The sequence below is a fragment of the Pollicipes pollicipes genome, unplaced genomic scaffold (assembly GCF_011947565.3).
Source record: "Pollicipes pollicipes isolate AB1234 unplaced genomic scaffold, Ppol_2.1 Scaffold_6686;HRSCAF=7923_pilon_pilon_pilon, whole genome shotgun sequence".
Taxonomy (NCBI): domain Eukaryota; kingdom Metazoa; phylum Arthropoda; class Thecostraca; order Pollicipedomorpha; family Pollicipedidae; genus Pollicipes; species Pollicipes pollicipes.
Genome location: NW_023596921.1, coordinates 14824191 through 14848014, shown reverse-complemented (window position 1 = coordinate 14848014; position 23824 = coordinate 14824191). Strand labels below are relative to the sequence as shown.

Below are 23824 nucleotides of genomic sequence, written 5' to 3'. Positions count from 1 at the left end.
AAAGCTCGTTCACATCTTATCGTACTTGGTGCGATTGTACAAGTCTGCAGTCATCAGACTCCGAGTCGCTGCTACAGCGTCGGTTGAGGCCGTGACAGCCTGCCCTGCGTCCACAGGCTGCTGAACTGGGTGGGGGCCAAGATGCCGCAGGTGCCCGTCAGCAACTTCACCTCTGACTGGCGCGACGGCAAGGCCATCGGAGCCCTGGTGGACGGCTGTGCTCCAGGTCAGTGATGCAGTGTGACTCCAGGTCAGTGGCGCAGTGTGGCTCCAGGTCAGTGGTGCAGTGTGACTCCAGGTCAGTGGTGTAGTGTGGCTCCAGGTCAATGGTGCAGTGTGACTTCAGGCCAGTGGTGCAGTGTGGCTCCAGGTCAGTGGTGTAGTGTGACTCCAGGCCAGAGGCCAGTGATGCAGTGTGGCTCCAGGCCGGTAGTGCAGTGCGGCTTTAAGTCAGGGGCGCAGTGTGACTCTAGGTCAGTGGTGCAGTGCGACCCTAGGTCAGTGGTGCGGTGTGAATCCAGGCCAATGGTGCAGTGTGACTCGGAGCCAGTGGAGCAGTGTGACTCCAGGTCAGTGGTGTAATGTGACTCCAGGCCAGAGGGCGTTGGTGCAGTGTGACTCCAGGCAAGTGGCCAGTGGCTCCAGGCCAGTGGTGCAGTGCGGCTTCAGGTCAGGGATGCAGTGTGACTCTAGGTCAATGGTGCGGTGTGAATCCAGGCCAGTGGTGCAGTGTGACTCGGAGTCAGTGGAGCAGTGTGACTCCAGGTCAGTGGTGGAGTGTTGCTCTAGGTCAGTGAAGCAGCGTGACTCCAGATCAGTGGTGCAATGTGATTCCAGGTCAGTGGTGCAGTATAGCACAAGTCGGTAGGCCAGTGTGACTTCAACTCAGAAAGTGGCATGAAACCAATTGCTCGGGTCGTGTATGCGATGACAGCATACATATCCGCCCAAATACGAAGCCGCCTTGGTGTCGATCTCACCTTCCGCCGGCCGCCCACGGGCCGTTGGTGGTGTCGATCTCCCCTTCCGCCGGCCGCCCACGGGCCGTTGATGGTCTGTTACCAAATGGCTCAGGAACCAGCGACAGCCCACGCTGCGGGGGCCGCCCATTTTGCACGGCTCAATCTCTGATCAGATACTCGATCGAGACCAGCACACACGACGCTGAGATAACGGGTGCCGTCGGCCGGGCGGCGGCACGTGACTGCGGAGATACCCGACTCCTACGGAGTGACGTCCGCTGCTCAGGCTGGCATGCGTGCTGCGAGAGGGCATGCACAGGGATCCAGCAGGTGTGTGCTCTCATAGTCACGTGGGAAACGAGCGCAAACGAAGGCTCCCATGTGCTCGAGAAGAAGGGTTAGATTGTCAGCTCTTGCTGAGGATGATGAGAAAATTTCACGCAATGGTCTTATTTATTTCAACTGGTTTCGACTATGTAGGATTGGCAATATGTCAACTGATAAACTCGACTAGGTTACTTTTAGCTAGGCTGTTTATTCAACACAAGCGAGCCGTCTGTTCTCCAACAAAAGCCAAGGCTCCTAAAACGTGTTATGTCATGATCATTCAGACATGATGCTCCAAAGAATGTAAAATGTTTTCAAACATTTTGCGTGATGTGTGCAAATACGGTTTCTGTGCGTCTGTCTCTAGCTGTATTTTTCACAATCTACACTGTTAATCAACACAAATGCACGTACAAGGAGCCGCTCCCTTGGTTACCGTTGACGTATCTCGCGAGCAGGCGCCATTTGTCACATATGACGTACGTGTAACGTCCCACGCGCGACGTCATTATGCGTCTCAGGAGAATCGCTCCGCGTATCAGCCACTGTGGCACTCCCATAATGGCACCATTTCTGTCCCACCCAAACACAACCGTCCTAAAGGTTAGTTCATAACTGTGATGATACCCGAGCTCACTTTCAAGTGATGCTTTCACAATATCAGTCCAAGTTTTGGCGGTGCCTCCAACGCAAAAGCCAATAACTGTCTACGATTGCATATGTCAAGAGTTCACGACTGACTTCGGTGAACGGGTAGCTCCTGTCTCGATTTGCTTCGTGTTTAATCATACGCTATTGCGTACATACACATCTACTGAAAGACTTGTATCTTTCAACCAATGCAACGAATATTCTGAGTGTTCCATCCGCCTTGAAAGGTACAGTAAATTAAAGCACGTTTCTCCGCGCGTGACATACCAGAGCTCCACCACATCCGGTACCTACGCCCACATCTTCCCACCATCACATGATAATGGTTAAGATCCCCTTACATACCAGAGCTCCACCACATCCGGTACCCACGCCCACGTCCTCCCATCATCACATGATAAGGGTTAAGATCCTCTTACTGCCCGTGTGTGTCGCCAACATTGGAGCTGTGCAACGTACAAAGCTGCTAAGCTGCTATATGGCGTCAGCGTTCTCAGACCTGGCATAGAGGGCGGATACTGCGGGAAACTGAACCCTGAGATACCCCTGGTATCTCAGAAGCGCGGTGGTTAATGCAGACGCGTTAACCACTACATTATCCTGCACGTGTGTGAGCCCATTGCAGTGTGCTCACCCAATATCAAATCAACTCAATATGCTGATCACTATAATCCCTTATCACAATAGTGCATATTGTGCAGCTCATCTTAACAACTCCAAGGGCAGCGAATACATATTGGTTGCGCGATACAAAATACGCGATCCGTTGGCTACAGTTTTTAAGCTCAAAAGAGCTAAATTAGTGTTTTAACGACCATGCCGTCGAATACTGAGGAGGCTTCTTGTTATCGAGCGTACAGGCGTAGACATAAACATAGACATATGCATGCAGTTGGTATGATCGTTGAGAAAGCAAAACATAGGAGGTGCGAGAAGTATTTGACATTGGTGTACACTGCGCAGACTGCCTTAATGTTCCGTTTCCCCCATCATCTGCCTTCTAATTCTCTGATTCCGATTATCTGATTCTGATTATCTGATTATTCTGATTGTCTGACTCTCTGGTTGCCTGACTCTCTGATTGTCGGACCCTCTGATTGTCTGACTCTCTGATTGTCTGACTCTCTGATTATGCTTCTGACTATTTGATTCTGTTTCTGATCATTTGATTCTGATTCTGATTATTTGATTCTGATTCTGATTATTGATGCTGATTCTGATTATTTGATTCTAATTCTGATTATCTGATTCCGACTATCTGATTCTGATCCTCTGACTCTGATTATCTGAATCAGGTTCTCTGATTCTCCCCACGCTCACTTTCTACTAACGATCGTCAAAGACCTTGCGTGCTCCACCTCCGGCAGGCCTGTGTCCAGACTGGTCCGACTGGAGGTCTGACGAGGCCCTGAAGAACGCCTCCGAAGCCATGGCTCTGGCCGATGACTGGCTGAGCGTACCTCAGGTCTGTAGATATCACGCTAATGAGACATACCGGTGTCCCTCACTGTACAGCGCGCTGCCGGCCGGGCTGGTGTGGCTCCCTGCTCCTCTGCTTGGTAGCTACCTGGGGTGGCACCTGTTCGACGTGGCTTCTGCGCCGGACTGCCGTGTGTGTTCCCAACTGGGATGAATTTTACATGATGATGACCATGCTACGGAGTGGCTGTGGGTGGGTTCCGTCTGAGGTAACGGCGCATTTCCTGTTAAAATCTTTGCATTTAGACGAGAAGCTGTGATAGCCGTAAGCGAATTGCGGGTAACCATAATCACTGTCTCAATCTGAATCTGAATGTCTTCATCGCACGCCCGTTGTAAGCATGGAATAAGGTCATTGAACCGCCTGTCTGCGTGTGCACATTCCCCCCCCCCCCCCCCCTTATAGCTGCTGACATGCTTTATACTGCCCGCCTCCACGGATTGCGCTTGATACTGCACGCCTCCGCAGTGTATCGAAACAATTTGACGGCAGACATCCGGTGGCTTGTTTGACTTTAGTCCGAAAATATTCTTGAAAGACAGCTGACTGAAAATTGAAAGTTTCCAAAACATTCTTGGTCCACGCCAATCAGACCCACAGTTCCGTACAATAAAGCGATCACCGGTTACCATGCATCGGTGAAAGGCCACCGTCTCTTTTGCCTTGCCTATCGTTGAAAGCCCGTTACCATCGGACAGTGGCCCTGGCCGCCACGCATGCTCGGGCCACTGACCTGAGGCCCGAGCCTGTAAGGCTGCCCGCCATCCGAGTGTGTGTGCGTATGCGTGTGTGTGTGTGTGTGTGTGTGTGTGTGTGTGTGTGTGTGTGTGTGTGTGTGTGTGTGTGTGTGCGTGTGTGTGTGTGTGTGTGTGTGTGTGTGTGTGTGTGTGTGTGTGTGTGTGTGTGTGTTGTGTGTGTGTGTGTGGTGTGTGTGTTGTGTGTGTGTGTGTGTGTGTGTGTGTGTGTGTGTGTGTGTGTGTGGTGTGTGTGTGGGTGTGTGTGTTGTGTGTGTGTGTGTGTTGTGTGTGTGTGTGTGTGTGTGTGTGTGTGTGTGTGTGTGTGTGTGTGTGTGTGTTGTGTGTGTGTGTGTGTGTGTGTGTGTGTGTGTGTGTGTGTGTACATGTGCGTGCGTGTGTGTGTGTGCGTGTGCGTGTGTGTGTGTGTGTGTGTGCGTGTGTGTGTGCATGTGTCAGAACGGTCCTGACAAAGCCACGGTCATTGATGTTTGCTCTGCCTGGCTAACAGACGGAAAATGCCCGACGGTAGGGGCGACGTCAACGCGATGAAGGGGAGGGTGAGGCGCATGACAGTACGAACAGATGAGTTACTGTTGTCAAAACATATCGCTAAACGAAGAACTCCGCTCTTTAAGTCTCCAGACCGCACGTAAAGTTGGGAGGTGGGAGTAGGGGGATGCCGGACGACGGGGCTGGCTGACCTGCCAACGGAGTCGGACACTGCCAGCCACTGTCACGGCCAGCTCCCGTCCCTCTACCCGCAGCTGATCCGGCCCGAAGACATGGTCGACCCGAACGTGGACGAGCTGTCCATGATGACGTATCTCTCCCAGTACCCCAACGCCAGGCTGAAATCAGGAGCGCCAATCCGCACCAAGACGAGCCCTGGCAGGTGAGACACACACACACACTCTCTCTCTCTCTCTCTCTCTCTCTCTCTCTCTCTCTCTCTCTCTGTTTTTCTTTTTTTCTCTCTCTATCTCTCTGTCAGTGACAGTACCTGCTTCCTTTCTCTCTGCCTTCTTATCCCTGAATCTTCCTCCACTTTCTCTTACTGGCGCTGTCGTCCTCACTTCCGCTGCCTCTGTTTTTCACCTCCCCCTGTCGTTCTCTCTCTCCATCTCACCACCATTTTTGCTCTCGTTCACGCTCTGTCGACACGCCTTGTGGCATATTTCACTTCTGCACAGTACCACAAAGCACTGTCACAAGCTTTGCTTTCTGTTCAACATGGTTTTTCTTGCCAACGAAGGCCTACCCTGAATGCAAGCAACGTAAGTCAGCACCGCAGCGTATATTGGTTTTGCACCCACTCCTCGGTCCACAGGAGGCATGTGCTCGATTCACCCTCTCGTGATTCGAATAGGCGAAGTATACCGTATGGTATGTGCGAAACGTTTGTGGCAAAGTGGGTGTTCTTATCCGGGGACCAAAAATATAGGCTCGAAAAATTTTATCAATTCGCTGCCAAGCTGACAGGCGTGGGGCCACCCGCAAATAGTTGATTTTCAATCAACGTGTTTTGTGAATTCACGCGCGAATACCAATAATACGAATACGCGAATATCCACCATACGATAATATTTCGCAGTGAACATTTGTCAGCTGAACTCTTATAACAGGTTCATTTTCCAACATATCGACCATACTGTTGGTCTGAATTTTCGAAAGTGCTTGGCCTTATTGTCTTTGGCTGCCAGATCATCCACTGAACAACCAAGCACGTGACGATCAGTCAGGTGGTGCCTCTTAACAATCATCACGTCTGTGATCGCCACGCTCCTCTCCAGCCACACTCAGCATCGTCCTGGACGATCGGACAGTTGTTATCTGGAGCGGTCCTGCCGGGCTTCACAGTGACCCGCTCTGGAGATTAACGCCTTTGCGACCACTGGTCGCGGCTTCACGCAATCTCAACACCAGCGCGTCCAACTCTTCAAAAGCTGTGTTACATGCATTTTAAGACGTTAAAATACACCTGCTAACTAAGCTTTTATTAAAACATTGCAGCTGGTTTAGAAACGTTGTCTAATCCCCATCAAGCTGCATAGCACTCAAGGTCAAAACTGGGCCCAGATCTCGACGGCTCGTAGTCGCAGTGAGGCGGAAGCAACGCATGTCGACTGAGGACGAAGCGGACGATCATATTGATAGAACTATGACTCGCTGTGTCCAGCTAGTGGAAACACGTTCAAGTGAAAACCATCGGTTTGCTCGTATTTCGGACGTGTTCAATGCCAGATATCAAATAATGACAACGGAAGAGGATATGTGAACCCCTACCATTGCAGCTAAACTTCCCGTTCGGTTGCCAATAGCCCAACTGTCACATCTTAGGTGATTGCATTGTCATGGGCGAAAAAGACAATATCGGCTAATCTTGCAATGTGTGTGGGCCATATTTTCGCATGCGTTTAGTCTTCACCGATTCGCAGCGACGGTAACAGAACAACGCTAAGTACCCTCGCGGGAGTGCTTGCTGCCGCCTGACAATCGTTTGACACCAGCTGACCATGGCGGGTGCGAGGGGGGGGGGGGGGGCAGAGGGGAAGGACGTCGGGGACCCAGGCGACCAGGCGACGGCCAGGCGACCGTCCTGTCGGCACCGTCACCGATCTGTCGTGATGAGCTCACGCCGCGCCTCCGCCCTCCCCCGCCGTCCCGCCGGCCGTCCGCCGCCACGTTCCACTGCCGCGCGCGCCGCGAGGCTCGCTGAGTCAAACGCCGGCGCGGCGCGTCTGTATCTTATCATCCGGCGCCGCCGCGGTCACGTGGCCATCCGCCGCCAACGGCTGCCAGTCAGCTCGTCAGGTCACGTGGCCATCCACCGCTAACGGCTGCCGGTTAGCTCGTCAGGTCACGTGGCCATCCGCCGCTAACGGCTGCCGGTCAGCTCGTCAGGTCACGTGGCCATCCGCCGCCAACGGCTGCTGGTTAGCTCGTCAGACCACGTGAGAGCTGCAGATGGAGCTGGCTGCTTTATTTGTCACCGAGCTGAGAAAACTGTGCGCCCCTGCAGTGCGTGAAACAATTTCAAGGCCTTCACAGATACGCCTGTTTTCCGTTTCCCGACAAAGCTCTACAAGTAGTGTCGGAAACAAAGACCAAGAGCTCGGTTAAATTCGGACCCGGCTCCCCACCTGTGCCATGTGCCATGTGCCATGACCTGAAATATCAGTCAGAGGGCTGCTATAAGGTCCCTTTTATTAGGATTCTCTATCCCTATGACATAGAGCCTCTACACGGAGCCAAACAGTAGGCTCCAGGTCCGTCTGAACCCTTGAGATCTATTTCCTAAGCAGGAACGAGGCCGGGGCCCACGATTTGCAATTTCGGGGTGTCTGACACAATGAGGGGCTTCTGTGTCGGTCAGGGGCCACAGTGCCTAACAGGGGTTATGTGGCGGCAAGTGGTCCGAGCTGGCCATGAACGGTGTTTAAGGGGCCCGAAAAGGAGCGAAAGATCTCTTAAGACCAAAGATCAAGGGCCCGACTGGAAGGCTAAACGGCCCAAAGGGCTGGCTGTAGGTCACATTAAGGACCCCACCCGTAGGGCCGTGATCTCAAATGCCAGTAAGAGAGCCTCTTGCACTGATTGGGAACCCCTGAGAGCGAGCATTCCTCTGCTTCGGCCAGAGATCAGCAACAACGAACAGTCGACTCCGTGTCGGTTTGAGCTCTGGAGGACCACGCACCGAGCAGACAGCCGTGCCCGCGGTTTGCATTGGTCGGGTCCCCTGCAACAATACAAGGCTCCTGCACCGTTTAGGGGTCTACAGTGCCGAACAAGATATTATGTGCCAACAAGTGGCCTCGAGCCGGCAAGAGAAAGATATGGTCAACAGGGACATGGACGGGATCCTAATGACAGAGGCCTATTGAGGAGCATAGTTTACTAAACAGAGAAAATTGTGCTGTCTAGAAGCAGCATTTTCTTCTTAAAGGTATACCAATGGTATAAGTAAGCTTATTTTATCGTGTATGTCACTTGCCTTGCATCTTTTGACATATTCCCATTAACGGAGCATGCAACGTATGTCTATATATGGTCAAACACATAAATATGTACAGCCATTATGCTCTGATTGAACAAGGAATTTACCTGTTTAGGTTTTGTGTCACTGCAAGGATTTTCACTGCGGGAAATTCAGCCTCGACCTGGCACAGTCGAAGCCATTATTGACCTAGCAACATAAAGCTGCTAACCTATCTTAAGATCTCGCTGAGACCAACCCACGAGTACTTTTTTTTTTGTTGCTAAGGTTCTTTCTTTCTGAGCTGAGACACGACAGGGGGATCACATCGACACCTCTGCAGTCCGCCCTAGGAAAACGGCTAACAGGGCGAGGATTATCCCTCACCTGAAACAGAGGTAGGGGGTGCGGGGGGGAGGCGCCCTCGTGAGATTTTTTAGGATGCCTCTCCGGCATGATGTTAAATCGCGTCCAAATTTTCATTGTCCGAGGGGGCACTCGTTGCGCGTGTTTTTTATACGAGAGACGTGTCCCCAGCATGTCATGTGCACGTAACGCGCGCGGCGGACGGACATTGTTACGTGAGCGAAACCATGTATAATAACCATTGCTCAAAACACATCAAAATATACGACATTTTTCTCAAATTTAGATCAGGAACACGCCTGTTTAGGTTATGTGTCTTTACTAGGCATGATGCTGAACATATTAACACGTGAAGCTGAAAGGTGTGCTTTTATAACAAATTTACCTTTGAGCTGGCAGAATGGGGTCAAATATTAATCTTGCTACACGCAACGTATTACCAATGGCGAAATCCCTTGAAAACAATCGAGTAGCGTTTTTCGCTAAGCTCAGTCTTTATCAGTGTAGAATTGACAGCAGGAGGGCCGCATCGAACACACCTTCATTCACGTTGTGAAAAATGGTGAAACAGGGCAAGGGTTAATACGGGGCCAATAAAGGCCATTACTATCGGTTATCACTTGACTCAAAGTTTTGTCGCCTTATCATAATTTTTTACCGCTTAGCGATGCCTTATGGAAACGCCACTTAACGATATCAATTGCGTGATCAGCGAAAAGAGCCGGAGAACCCGGAGGAATTAACCAAGGAAAAAAACAAAGAACGCTTCAAGATGTACACCACAGTGTTTTAGTACATTGTGTTATGGTGGAATACAAGTTCAAAAACGCAGTATTGTGGATGCTTGGGACGGGCTTGAGGTGGGGGGATTTGTGCTCACTCTTTTATCTTTTCCGGGATGATAAAAACTTTTACTGAAAATGTGTGTTGGTTGACACAGTCCATTGAGAGGGTGTCATTGTTGACACTACACTCATTCATGTGACTTATTTCAGTCCGAGCGTCGCTGGAGGCAGGTAGGACGGAGAATGAGAAGCATTTGACTTGCTCTATGCTCTGTCTGACGTGACGAAATGCATGTATTACTAGATCTAGCCAGTTCAACCCCAGGTGTGCCGTGATAGCTAGGCGTGGTTTGTAGCTTTGGCATAAGTCTGGCATGGCACTGCTGCTACCAATACCAGCGAAACCCAGCCCATTTGGTAGCACGGTGGTGATACGCGACGACGAACTCAACGCCACGAAAGTGATGTACACACCTCTTAACCAGTTTTATCATCAACCTCAGATGGTTCAATATTCTCTCGGACTGGAACATTGCCTGTACCTACAATCTGTACCCCGAATGCTGTGAGGTCATCTCGATACCCCACATTGGCCTTGCGGCTGCTGCTGCGGCTCGCGCCGTCCCCAGGGCCGTCTTCCCTTTTACCAATAACTGATGTGATAGGCAGCAACTCAGGTGGGTGCTCTGCCAGTGGGGAGCACGGCCCAGAAGGAGCGGCAGCACGTGCATGACGTCACATTCTCGAACATACTCTTACGCCTCTCACCGCCCCGGTCACGAGCAGTCGTGGCAGCAGCGGCAGCAGCGCCATGAGTAGGCCTCGCATTTGAATTCCAGACGTTGTTCTACGCTCAAATTCGAGAGTGCGGTGTTGCGTTTTGTTCCGGGCATGCCCGCCGACCCTCTGCACAAGGTTCAGTTTAACAGCATTCTTCTGTAGCATGCATCCTGCGACATGTTTGATTGATCTTGCATTCTATAGCTTGTTGTTGCCTCTAAGTGGATGTATGAGTTGCCGGTGATACGTTTCATCGTGATCTTTACTTTACTCCGTCCTTGCAGTGAATAATTAGGCTGAGCATTGAGCGCGGGTGCAGGCGTTGTTTAGCCTCACGTTGAACAAAGTGCCCCACATTTGTACGGGGTTTTGAACTGAGATAGCTATTTTGAAGATCACTCAGTTCAGTTCACGGACACGCCCTTCTTAAAACTCAAATCCCTCTTGGTTCTGAGCTTGACGTCCGCGACTTGTGCAGACCATATCAAGGCCACCGAGGCATGCATGGCGCCATAGGAACGGCACGCGAATAATGCCATGTCATAGCTCATGTAGTGCTCCAGGCCAATACAAATATTATCACCAATTGGTTTGTATCTAGTGTTCGTCAGCACGAATTGTAGCGTGAACAGAGTTTGGTTGGCCCCCATCCAATATAATGTGATTGGTGTAAATTTCGAATGCGATCGGATGTGACTGATTAGTTAGATTAGAGCTTTTTCGACAAGAAATGGACATTTCAGGGCTATGAGACGCAGGAGAATGGAAAATGGTTGAGTAGGACGCCTACGGGGCGAGAGGCCGAGCTTTAGCACGGGCAGGGACCCCCTGCGAGGTGTGCGCTGGGTACCCGGTCGATGTCCCCCCCCCCCCTCAGGTGGCCGTGGCCGTGGCCGACGCATGCAGACTGTCCGGCTGAAGGGGGCGTCGTGAGGGTTCAGGACTGGCTTGGTTTGGTTGTTTGGATTATAGCAATTCCGACCAGAAATGATCGTTTCAGGGCTTGGGAGAAGGATATTAGTTAACGGTGAGGCAGATTTGCATGCACGTGGGTGGGGGTGGGGGTGAGGTGGGGGTGGGGGTGGGGCAATCGCCGAGCTTTAAATGGTGCACGTACGCGAGATACCCGGTCGGGGTCCCACTTCTCAGGGGGCCTTTCGGCCCACATCTTGGCTGACGCATGCAGCCTGTCCCTGATAAGTGGGGTGTCGCGAGGATGCGGGATAAAGCAAAATAGAGGATGGCAGGGTTGGATAAGGATTTAGGAATCGTGTTTTTTGCCTTATTATGCAGTTACTTGGGCGTTGGTACGAGTTATGACGCAAATAAGACTGCACATTAAATAACTTGGGGATAGCGCAACAATCGAGTATGGAAATGCAAGTAAACAATATAAAATAACGTGAAAAGAGGCAACACCACAAGAAAGGGCCGAGATATGTGCACAGAACGGCGTTTGGGTTATGCAAACAACACATCGATCAGCACGATGTCTATCAACAAGTTGAAGCACAACAGTTGAGTCAGCCCGTCCTCTGCGGTGGCAACTTTGCACGGGCAGTTTGGCAGCTACTCTGACGTCGTACGAACATTTCACGGCGCAGTAAAAAACATGGCTTATTGAAAAGCATGTTTGTTAAATAGTGAAAGTTGGTTGTCTACAATCATCTTTGCACGCAAAAGTATACCAACAATTTACAAATAAGCTTACTTCATCAGATCGGATCCTCGCCTCAACATCTTCAAATGTGGAACATTATCTTCAAGTTAACTCCATAAAAGAGCCGCCGACGTCACAGCAGTATTTGTATATAGGTCAGAGCCACAATCCCTTCTCATACCGCATATCTGGCGCTGGCGCTTCCAGAGGCAGCACCAAGGGCTCTGAGAGCGACCCAAAGGATGGCACTTTCATGACAATAGGGGGGATTTTACTGAGGGTGGCGCGTCCGCGATCCGCCCTCGCAATCCAAGGCAAAAATCTCCCAGAGACGAGCAGGCAGTGACACAGTCTTCGGACGTCTTGGATCACTTCCGTGGCGGCGCCGTGGCCACGCAACGAGCCGTGTCTAGCGATTCGTCTGATCCCGATGCCACCCAAGTGGATTGTTATATGACTTAACTCATGTAAAGAAAATATGGAGGGCTGCGCCGGATCTAAGCATGAGTCTCACTGACGGCTGATATTTCATTTCTTCAACAATGGTTCATTGATGTATATACAGCAGGAGCATGCCTGGCCCATGCGATACAATACATGTTTCATTAGTTTGCTCTGCACAGCCTGGGATGGTACCATCACATGGTCAAAAAACTTTGATGTGGATGCAGCGCCCAGTTCCTCAAGTTTTCTATGCAAAGGAGTTTTTGAATACTTACGATCAGCCGGTTTCGCGATAAATTTACGAACATACCGACGATGCCACGCTTTCAGCCTCTCCAAAATGATGTTCTGACGAACACCTGTCTGTACGGTGTTTTAAAGAAAATAACGTTACGTATTCTCAAGGGAGCATCAAAGAGTTCTATTGGCAAAATGTTTGTGTCATTTTGACCTCCTATTGACAACCTGCCGGCGATGGAAACACTCCCTAAGCACAGTGTCATTGTCTTCTCCGCTTCTTGGACTGTTTGAAGTCAATATTCTGAGAAGCTTGCTGCGATAGGAAATATTCTGCAGCTACATACAAACTGAGTTTTATTGCGCCGGCTTCGCTTCTATGCCAACAGGAGCATGCATTATTATAATATAACTCAAACACGGAACCACCAAAACATACTAAACGGTGAAACAAAGTTAAGTGCAGTGTTATAATAGACCGTTAAGAACATTTGTGCATAATATGCTTACGAACAGTTCACAAATTGCAGAACCGTGTTCACAACAAAGACAAATAACGCCTGACAAAGTACTGGCTGTATCTTTACCTGTTGGTGAACAACAAAACTGAGTAGGAAACAACAGAAGTTTATAACAATGATAAACCTTGTATTGCAAACAAGCCGGCCCGCTGCAGCGAGAGCCAAAGTGCATATTAGCTTGAAATTTTAATTGCAATATGCCACTTCCATATCATCTACGTCTGCACATCTTTTTGTAGCTTGCATATGCCACTAAAAGGGATCATATCATGACCGTATTTGAGGTATGATCATATCAGGCACAACCACATACAATCCACACATACTTGAGTGGGTCAGCCTCTGCGGAGCCCATACATCAGCACCATATAGCTCACCATAGCTCACTATAGCTCACTATAGCTCACTATAGCCAGCACAGAATCCGACCTCACGAGAGCCTTGGCACGACGGCCAGTCTCACCAATTATGGTGTGACGATAGACCGCATCAAGAAGAGTGCAGGACCAGCCCTACCACGGTCACCTGCTTCATAGGGTAACACCGAAGAGGAGAAACATTGACAAAAGGCTCCTTTTATGTACTGTTTCTGAGATCATCAAGGTACCTTGTAGAAGAATAAGTCTAATGACGAGCTCTGGAGAGTTTCTCCGTGAAGTTTTCTGTAGCCTCCCGAAGTCTCCCGTCGTCTCCTGTCTGGCAGTGAGGGCCCGTCGAGTGAACTGCATATGAGCATCACACCGGTGGCGGCCGGACCCGCCGCCGCCCTAGCGTGAGTCTACCCGTTTGAAGTGTGGAGACCAAGGGTCCCGGAGGGTGTGCCGCCCCACCCTCAGCCGGCCCACCGCTCACCTCACAACACAAACAAGCGCAGCGAGCCCTCGCGCCGCGTCTGCGCTGGCCGGCTCCGTGGTCCGGCGTCACGTGACCCCCCCCCCCCCCACCCGCAGACGGCGGGCGGAGCAGTACCGGGCGCAGAAGCCGGGCATGGCTCTGGCTGCGGGAGCATAAGCCAAGCATCAGAGGAGTAGTGGTCTCTATATCGATTTACGCGCGTAAGGAGCAGCGGCCTGTGTGTCCACGTACGGCCAGACGGCACTGTTTCATTTCCCGTCACTAGCAAACATTGGGCAGCAGCGCACCTTTGGTGCAAGCATACCCGTCTGCGATTGGCTGTCTCCTGTTGATAATTTCACTGACTGGCCTCAGTCTGGTAACCGCAGGGAGAAAAAGGCAAATCCACCTGCCTTCCTCAGCCTATACCAGTCGTGAAACAGCCATGATGATAACATTAGACGAGGAGCCTAGTTTGTCTCTTGGCTGGGCCTGTAAAGCGCCGCGGTTTTCAACCCCGGCAGTTGACCGGGGGTTGCGTACACTGGGCACGCCACCAGCCATCAGTTTATGCTAGTTTCGGCTGATGGATACATTTTCCTGGATCCGAAAATGATATGAACGTGGAGGAACACAGCTTCGATCTCCGAGACAGGTGGGCGGTCTAGACCTGGGGTGGGGGGGGGGGAGGGTTGGAAGCCACACCCTCCTGAGATGCATACGCCAGCAGGAGTTAACATGGTGAGGGTCAAATTACCCCCCGGAGGTTTTTCCAGATGGTTTCCGAACGACGCGGCGCGGTCGCGCCAAATTTTACATAGCTGCAGACAATTGAAAAGCGGATGGTTTGGTATTAGAACTCTAGATATACCATGTTAGGTCACTGGTCTACAGCAGATCAAAGTCAACCCATGGATTCAGCGATGTCAATTTCAAGGGAATCGTTCGATCTAATGCAACAGCAGAGTGTTGGACAACACTATATATATCTGAAATACTTTCTTAGGCAACACAGCAATTTAACGAGCAGGTTCCATGGACTTGGGATCAGGTACGAAGGTCAGACCAAAGTCAAAACCATTCTATTTATTACTTCAGGGCTTGCTGTACGGGGTAGCCTCAGGTACTCATTTTACATTTATTGGTAGCAGGATCCGCATTATAATCTTACATGGACTTCTTGAAGGTCAGAATAAGTCATTGACCTAAAATGACCCAGGTCAACATTTTGTTTCTAGGAACATGCTGCAACAATTATTTTTGTCACTTATTCAAACACAAAACTCCAAGCAGCCTCGTATGATTTTGGTCACCATGACTTTCAAAAGGTCAACAAAGGTCACTGTCACAAGGTCACAAAAAGGTCAAATCAGCACGTGACCTTTTGCTTAGAACATGTATTTAGGTTCCGGGGCACTTTGGAGACCAATCTTGAGTTTGACGTTTTTGGACCTTATTTGACCGCAAGGTCATGACCTAAAAGCCCCAAATTTTGAGCTAAGTGAGTTCACATACAGGCCAACACATCCTGTAAATTTAGCGTCTCTAGCTTCCTTAGATTCTGAGATCTTAGGGGAGTCAAATTGACCCCCACCCGAGCGAATGGTGTCCAGCCGGCCACCCGGGCGCGTGTTAACTGTACTCGGGGCGAGGGGATCAGACAGGTGGGGGCTGCCGAAGGTGCCCCGGCGGCCCCAGTCGCCCGTGTGACTTCCGTCCCAGCCAGCGCTGCAGCGCGCGCCACCTCACCTTATCACTGGTGCTACTCCCGTCCCTCCCAGCGCTGTAGCACGCGCTACCTCACCCCATCACTGATGCTACTCCCATCCTTCCCAGCACTGCAGCGCGCGCCACCCTCACCCCATCACTGGTGCTACTCCGTCCCTGCCAGCGCTGCAGCGCGCGCCACCTCACCCCATCACTGACGCTACCCTTCTGTACTCCGCCCCAGGCCTCTCAGCATCACCGCGCCCCCCCGCCAGCACCAGCGGCCACAACCCGGCTCCCATTCCGCGATTGGTTTAACCACGTGCCTCCCGGAGGACCCATTTCACTAGTCATTAATAGTACTTCACAGGCTCAGTTTCATCACGGTCAAGTTGCATTAACTGAAGGAGCGTTTTTTAGGCAGCACCCGTCGCTTGCAGGCTGTGGAGATCCGCCTTCTGACTGAACTAGCGTGCCTGAAAGGTAGACCGCTGGAGGCACGAAATCATGCAATGCATCTGGCGAACAGGTCGCTGAATTGTTCGTGCCTAACCTGTGCTGGAAGGCGAAAAGTTTGTTAAGTGTTGTCAGGTAAAAGCTTGTAGCTCATATGTATAGCACGACAGTCAATTGTTTATCTTGCAATGTATGTAACCCAGAAGCTGCAGCAACAACCAAAGTTTGTTGTTTTAACAGCTTTATCAACTGTCAGCAGCTTCAAAGAATTCCATACCATCGGGTTCAAGATATGGGCTAAATGGCGCGCACAAAGTTCACAGAACGTAAACCTCTCACACACGGAATGGCTCGGCTAGTCATCATTCATCTGAAACCAGCTGCAGCTGTTAGCTTCTGCATCTTTGATGCTGTCATTCAAAAGGAAGTGTTTCACATTATATAGTGTTTTGAACTGAAACAGCCATCTTGGAGACCTTTCGGTGACGTTCGAATTCTGCGTTCTGAAGACCGAAGCCCGTCTAGTTTCTGAGCCAAACGCCCACGAAAATAGGGAAAGGTATATCGGGGAGAGAATTTAAAGCCACCTTGGCATTCATAACGTCGTAATAACGTCATTCAAATAATGTCACTCGATAATCCACGCGGGAATCAAAGCCAAGAAAAATATAATTGCCGAAGCGTTTATACCTGGCGTTCGTGAGCACGGTTTCCACGTACAGCAGCCGTCAATTGGCTCTCAATCAATGCTGTGGAAGGAGCGATGACGTAGTCAAACCGTGACGCATTGAGGAGCATATTTACTGAGCAGAGCATTGTGCTGTCTAGAGCAGTCTTTTCCACTCACAAAATATACCAATAGTTGTAAGTGAGCTTGTCTCATCATATCTGATGCTTGCTCCAGTGTCTTCAAATGTGAAACATTCGCATTGACATGCAAAGCTGCAATGCTTCACAACATGCAGAGCTGCAAGACTTCACAAGCAGTTCTACTTATGAAGAACCGCAGCTTTTCCAGCGCATTGTGCTAAGTTGACGCATCGCGGAAACATTACATAATGTGAACTGGTGCTGTTGTGTATGCTAAGCATCACTGAGGAATAATATCTGCACTATGTTACACTTACAAACTTTGGGTATGTTAAAGGAGATGTTCCACATTTTTATCCGCGAAAGTGTGTAGTCTATTTCGCACAAACTATTTCAAGGTCACCCAGATATCGATGATGTCATAATACGTCATTTAAATTCTTACGTTCAATTGGCCATGCGGCGATCAAGATTTATAAGAAATATATATTGGTCGAGTAGTTCATATCCGGAGTTTATGAGCACGACTTCCCGATGTACTAGCCGTCAATTGGCTCTCAATCCATGTTGTGCAAAATACGATGACGCAATCAAACAATGACGTATTGAAGAACATATTTTCTAAATGCTGCCCCCCCACTCATCCCCTACTGCATGCTATCGCAAAGATAACCTAACTTGAGCTGAAGCACAGGACACGTCATTGCCTTAACCTGAACTGTTGTGGAGGGTAAGGCGCTACCGTGAAGGCGCTACCGTGAATTCCGGATTCGGCTTAGTGCAGTGATCGTGACCTGACTTGTGCTCCGGGGTGCAGTTGCCTTCACCTGTGTTTTGGTCTATGCTAAATGGTATTTTCTTCCTGCGAACCTGACCTGGCATGTCCCATGGCACTGTAGAGCTACAAGAATGACCTGAACATGGCCTACACCGCATGATGCGGTGCAAGTCCTGGTGTGGTGTTACGTCAGGCTGACATGTGCTGCTAGGAGCCACGCTGTCCTGAGCCGACCTGTGCAGCAGGATGTGGTGTCGCCCTGACCTGACGTGTGCTCCAGGGCGCGGTCGCCCTGATCTGCCCGCTGATGACGTGTTCTCCTGGCCATGGGTGCTCTGTACTGCATAATATGGTGTTTCTCTGACGACCTGATCTGGCCTGACCTGCGCACAGGGTGAGATGTTACGGCGCCGGTGTGGAGCCGACCGGTGTGGTGGTGGGCGCTCCCACCTTCTTCACAGTGGAGACGTTCTCGGCCGGTCAGGGCAAGGTCGAGTGTCAGCTGGTGCGACCGGGAGGGCAGCCAGAGCCGGTGAGCGGAGTCTCACTCCATCGACCTGTGGCCGTCGGTCGCGGAGTCAGGAGAAGGAGAGTCGCTAGCTTTCGCAGAGACAAGGGACTCAGACCAACACACAACAGAACGGTTTATTGGTTTTATATAGTGGTTCCAGGGTAACGATGTAGTTGCCAAAAAGCTTATTCTCTACGCCGCGAACTTCAAGTGTCCTTGGCTGGGCAAGGTTTGGAAACTGAGCAGGATTAGGATGGATGATCAAGGATACTTAGCCGGGTCATTGTAGACATTAGGTTTTAGCCTGAAAGCTCAGTGTTAAACTTCTGCCCATGAAACCTTTACACTCGCACAGTTTCTGGGCATAGCCATGCTGAGCATGCTGAGCATGCACCTTAGAAACTACATGAGTGACAAATGGCCTAGCTCATATGAAGCAGACTTTGTCTAGCGCCAAGGGATTGGCTTTCTTAAACTGGCCGCAGTTCTTGTGGGTCTCCAATCTCGTAAAGACAGCTGCACGCTGTGGGTTGCCCACCGTGTGCGGGCAGACGACAGGCTTGCGCAGGGGCGCCACCAATTGCGGCCTCTGCAGCAGACGGCGCCCGAGCCGGCGCTGAGACGCGTCAGCCGCCTCGCCGCAAATCGACGCGGATTTCAGCGGCGACCGGAGACTAACGTGTCACTCCGTCTCACCGCAGATCGACGCCCAGTTCAGCGGCGACCGGAGGCTGACGTACAGCTGCCGGTACACCCCGACGGCCGAGGGCCGTCACCTGGTCATGGTGCTGTTCAGGGGCCGCCAGCTGCCCTGCTCGCCGTTCGCCGTCGACGTCGAGGGTTTCGCCGGCGACCCGGGCAAGGTCACGGCGTCGGGCCCAGGCCTGGAGCCCAACGGGGTCGTTGTTGGAAAGCCGACGTTCTTCGACATCTTCACCGAAGGCACGGCTCAGGCTGCTCACGTCCGTGTAAACCAGCACGTGCATTCTAGGTTAACATGTGCAACCACATGCAGTGAGCGCGCATCTTGTGATGTGTGTTTTAGGCATCGAATTAGCCCCAAGAGCCTTGAGGTAATAGCTTCTGGCAAAAGGAGAGGTCAATCAGTCATGCATGGCGCATGAATTCTACTGAATCTTCGCGCACGATAACTTGTATCACGTTGAAATACAGCTTAACAAGGCTGCCACCGTGCGCTGCTGAAATATTGTGTTTTCCTTTCATAAATATCCCCTTGTAAGGGTGGATCAATTTTGGAAAGACTCATTATTCAGCTGTAATGTATTAAAGCTTTACGAAACAGTGATCCGTCGCCTTTTTTGAGGCTTTAATGCACTGATTAAACATTTTAAGATCGAACAACCGGCCTCTTTCCGATAGGGTGGATAGGATAGGGTCTTTCCTTCTTTCCGCACACGACGTCAGGCTGTTAGTGTTGGCATGGCCCCTCCTTACATCTGAGAGCGTGGACGCCAGTGCGAGTGTGTGACTAACTGAGCGCCGGTCCGCCAGGTGCCGGCCGGGGCACGCCGGAGGTAGTGCTGCTGGACCCGCAGGGCAGCAACAGCCCCGCCTCGGCGCTGCGGCTGGGCCGGGTGGAGCCCGGCCGCTGGCGCTGCGACTACACCGCCCAGCGGCTGGGCCAACACTCGGTGGACGTGCTGTTCGCAGGGCGGCCGATCCCCGGCTGCCCCCGCGCCGTCCGGGTCGGCCCAGGTCAGCTGCACTCAGCACCAACGCGCTGAGCCAGGGACGGACGAGCGCCAGCCTCACGTGGGCCTCAGACCGATTCTCGCAGCCGACGTCACGAGACGTGCGGCACTGAGGGAGAATTATGTGTCGTGTACGGAGCAACGACCTAACATGACGTATTCTCGCATTGTTTTTTTGAAATGCTTTGTCGGTTTTTACAAAAAAATATATATTTATCATTGAGGCGTTATGCAAGTAAGATGCAGTAAATCACGGTTAGCTGACCCTATGGATGTCCTTTTTTTGTAGCTGCGCAAGCAAAATACCATTTTAACAGCCAACGAGAACCTCTTCTCAAAATGGCGAGTGAACGTGGCTCCATGCAAAAGCCCGCGTTTACCGGTTACAAACATGTGATGGCTTCTCTGCTGAGCCCTTGCTGTTACCCCTCAGCATGTGAACCTCGTCGGGTGCGGCTGACGACCCTCTCCTCTGACCCGTCTGTGCTCCTGCTCCTCTCAGCGTGTGAGCCTCGTCGGGTGCGGGTGACAACCCTCTCCCCTGACCCGCCTGCGCTCCTGCTCCCCTCAGCGTGTGAGCCTCGTCGGGTGCGGGTGACGGGTCGCGGGCTGCAGGGACACGGTGTCCGGGTGGGCGACACGGCCGACTTCCGCGTCTGGACAGACGGCGCCGGCGACGGACAGCTGCAGCTGCGCGTCATCGGACCAGGTCAGGGGGAGATCAGTCAGGTCAGGTCAGGTCGGCTGCGCGTCATCGAACCAGGTCAGAGTCTCCCCTCGGCCGGATGACTACGGTCAGCGCCGATCGAGGTCTAATCGGGCCAAGTCATTACTGAGGATAGCATGCTTGTTTTACAGGTTGAAGCCAATGTCTAGGCCAATGTCTAGACCAAAATGGAAGTCTCATCGCACATGCATCTCATCATCATGCATGTCTTCCGGGTGTGTTTGTGATCGGCCGCGCGTTACGTGTCACGATTTGCGGCGTGCTTCTTAGCTGTTGTTTGGTTGAAATGCACCGGTAAAAGCTCACGAGGAACAAAAGTGCAGCCACGGCGTTTGAAGGCAAAAGGAAATGGAGGAGGGGTAAAACTTTAACCACGTGTGCTAGGTGGATGGAGCACAATAAGTGAATGTCGAAGTCTTAGTCCATGGACAATAGTGCGTCGATGCAGAGCACATGAGGCTCAGGGAGACTTCCGTCCCCCCTCCTCCCCCCCAGAGACAATGGCCCTAAACCATGAGCTTTAGTCTTCTGACTGGAGCCGTCACGGATGATTTTACATACGTTGGTCGCCTTGCAGGTGGTGCTAACGAATCGGCACACCTTAGAGAGGTGGAGGACGGTGTGTATGAAGGCGTGTACTATCCTCAGCGGGAGGGCCCGCTACATCGTCATGATCACCTTCGGCGGTCACGAGATTCCCAGGTCACCGTTTGAAATCAACGTCGGGCCGGCAAAGGTGCGTGACATCCCAGTGTGGGGGGGGGGGGGGGGGGGGGCAGGTGCGTGACATATCCGTCGAGCCGGCAAAGGTGCGTGACATCTTAGCCGAGCCGGCAGAGGTGCGTGACATATCCGTCGAGCCGGCAGGTGCGTGACATCTTAGCCGAGCCGGCAGAGGTGCGTGACATATCCGTCGAGCCGGCAAAGGTGCGTGACATATCCGTCGAGCCGGCAAATATGCGTGATATCTCAGTGAGGGGGGGGGGGGGACAGGTGCGTGACATCTCAGTCGAGCCGGCAAAGGTGCGTGACATAGCCGTCGAACCGGCGAAGGTGCGTGACATCTCAGTCGAGTCAGCAAAGGTGTGTGATATCTCGGCAGGGCGGCGAAGGTGTCGGACATCGCACGACGGCTGGTCCCTGTCGGAGGGCGCCGTCCTTAAAGCCCTCCGAGACAGACGGCTCGGCGGCGCCGTGTGTATCTTGATCACGCGCAGTGGTCGTCGTCAGAGCCGGCGGCTCGGTCGATCAGTCGCCTGGGGCGCTGCTCTGGATATGCTGCGCTACAACTCAGAGTGCCCTGTCAGAGCGGGTGACTCATGATCGCGGGGCATTGGTTATCGCTCTTGGCGGCAGAAGCATGGGTCATTTCGACGCGCACTGTCACCGTCCACATCAACCGGCGTGCCGCGCCGCCGCCCGCTATCTCCAGCGACGGCGAGCCGAACTCTGATGACGGACAGTGCTGCCACCTATTGCAGGAGTCGGCAATCCGATGTTACGGACCCGGCCTGAAGGGCGGCGTAGCGCACGCGCCGGCCGTCTTCACCGTGGAGACGAATGGCGAGACGGGCGCGCTGGGATTCAGCATCGAGGGGCCGTCGCAGACGCAGATTCAGTGTCGAGACAACGGTGACGGCTCGGCGGACGTCACGTACGTGCCGACGGTGCCCGGCGAGTACGCCGTGCACGTGCTCTGCGCGACGGAGGACATCCCGCGCTCGCCCTGGATGGCGCAGATCGTGCCACGCACAGATGGCGACGCCAGTAAGGTCAGCAGAACACCCCACGCCACCAGAGAGATACGGGATGGTGCTGGGGCAAACCATGCCCCGGGATTGTTCGGGTCAGATTTGGGTTTTAAAACATGCAATACATCGCGGTATGAATATTCTGCGATTGCATTACACTGAGGGCTCCTGATATCGTGTTGCGAGGAATCATCAGTCTCCTTAAAAGTGTCCACAGCATGCTGTAGTGAGGAGTGAAGCTAAGCCTGAGGCTCTTGAGCAGACTGGACCAGCTGACTGGGGGCTGTCCAGGCTGCAGCCGGCTTGTTCTGATTCTCGTGGCGTGTCCAGGTGACGGTGACAGGACCCGGGGTGCAGCCAGAGGGCGTGACGGCCGGCGAGAGCACCCACTTCACGGTGGACACCAGCTCGGCTGGCAGCGGCGCCCTCAACGTGACGGTAAGGGGGGCCGGCGGCGCCAGCAGCGCTCGGCCGGCTGACCCGCACTCAGACCCACCGGCCTTCGCAGCAGCTCCGCTGGCTGGCCCGCACTCGAGCCTACCGGCCTCCGCGGGGGACCGGCGGCGCCAGCAGCGCTCCGCTGGCTGGTCCGTACTCGGGCCTGCCGGCCTGCGCAGCAGCTCCGCTGACTGGCCAGCACTCGGGCCTGCCGGCCTGCGCAGCAGCTCCGCGGACTGGCCCGCACTCGGGCCTGCCGGCCTCCGTCAGGCGAGAATGGCAGCTGCCGATCAGGAGCTATTGAGGACTGGTGACACGGGTGCTGGGTACCGTGTCCGCAAATAGTGAGAAGTGATCTTCGCCTCTTGAAAGATTGCCATGTCAAGAAGAGCTCAGGTGGAAATAACCTGGACCGGCACACTTTATGCGGCAGGTTATGGATGAAGGACACAACAAGATACGTACCGACATCAAGGAGCAATCTCCCGGTATCTACCGTGTCGACTACGCAGCCAACACCGGCGGCAAACACACTGTGCAGGTATGATTTCAGGCCCGGTGTGCCATGTTGTTGTAAGCCCTGGAGAACTGCTGCGAGGAGGGAAGGTGGGAACGACACCTTACCTGAAGTAAAATGTTATGCTTACATTGGAGCGAAGAAAAGAGGAAATCGTGTCACCTAACGTCGCCACAGCCGCCTGACCCGTGTGTTGACCTCGGCAGGTGAAGTACGGTGACCTGGCCGTGCCACAGTCACGTGACCCGTGTGCTGACCTCGGCAGGTGAAGTGCGGCGGCCTGGCCGTGCCCCAGCCACGTGACCCGTGTGCTGACCTCGGCAGGTGGAGTACGGCGGTCTGGCCGTGCCTCAGTCCCCGTTCCGTGTGTTGGCCGCGGACCGGCTGGACCCCAGCCAGGTGCGCGTGTTCGGACCCGCGCTGGAGCCGGGCGTCACGGCACAGGAGGCCACCCACGTCAGCGTCGACACGATCGGCGCTGGGACAGGTAATGCCGACGTAGTTTGGATCATGCCTGTGGCGATACACATGCATTTGACAGACGCTTGTCCTTCTGCGCAGCTCCCATGACCTCGCCCAGCACGGAGAGAGCCAAACAGTCATCCTGTTTGAATCAGACGTTGTAGTAGTAAACCGGCCTCAACCATATGCATGCAAACC

General features: G+C 52.7%; 1 pseudogene; it reads left to right on the top strand.

The window, feature by feature from the left end:
- The window catches only part of LOC119107962 (filamin-A-like), a 117082-nt pseudogene that overhangs the window by 28032 nt on the left and 65226 nt on the right, over nt 1–23824 (top strand).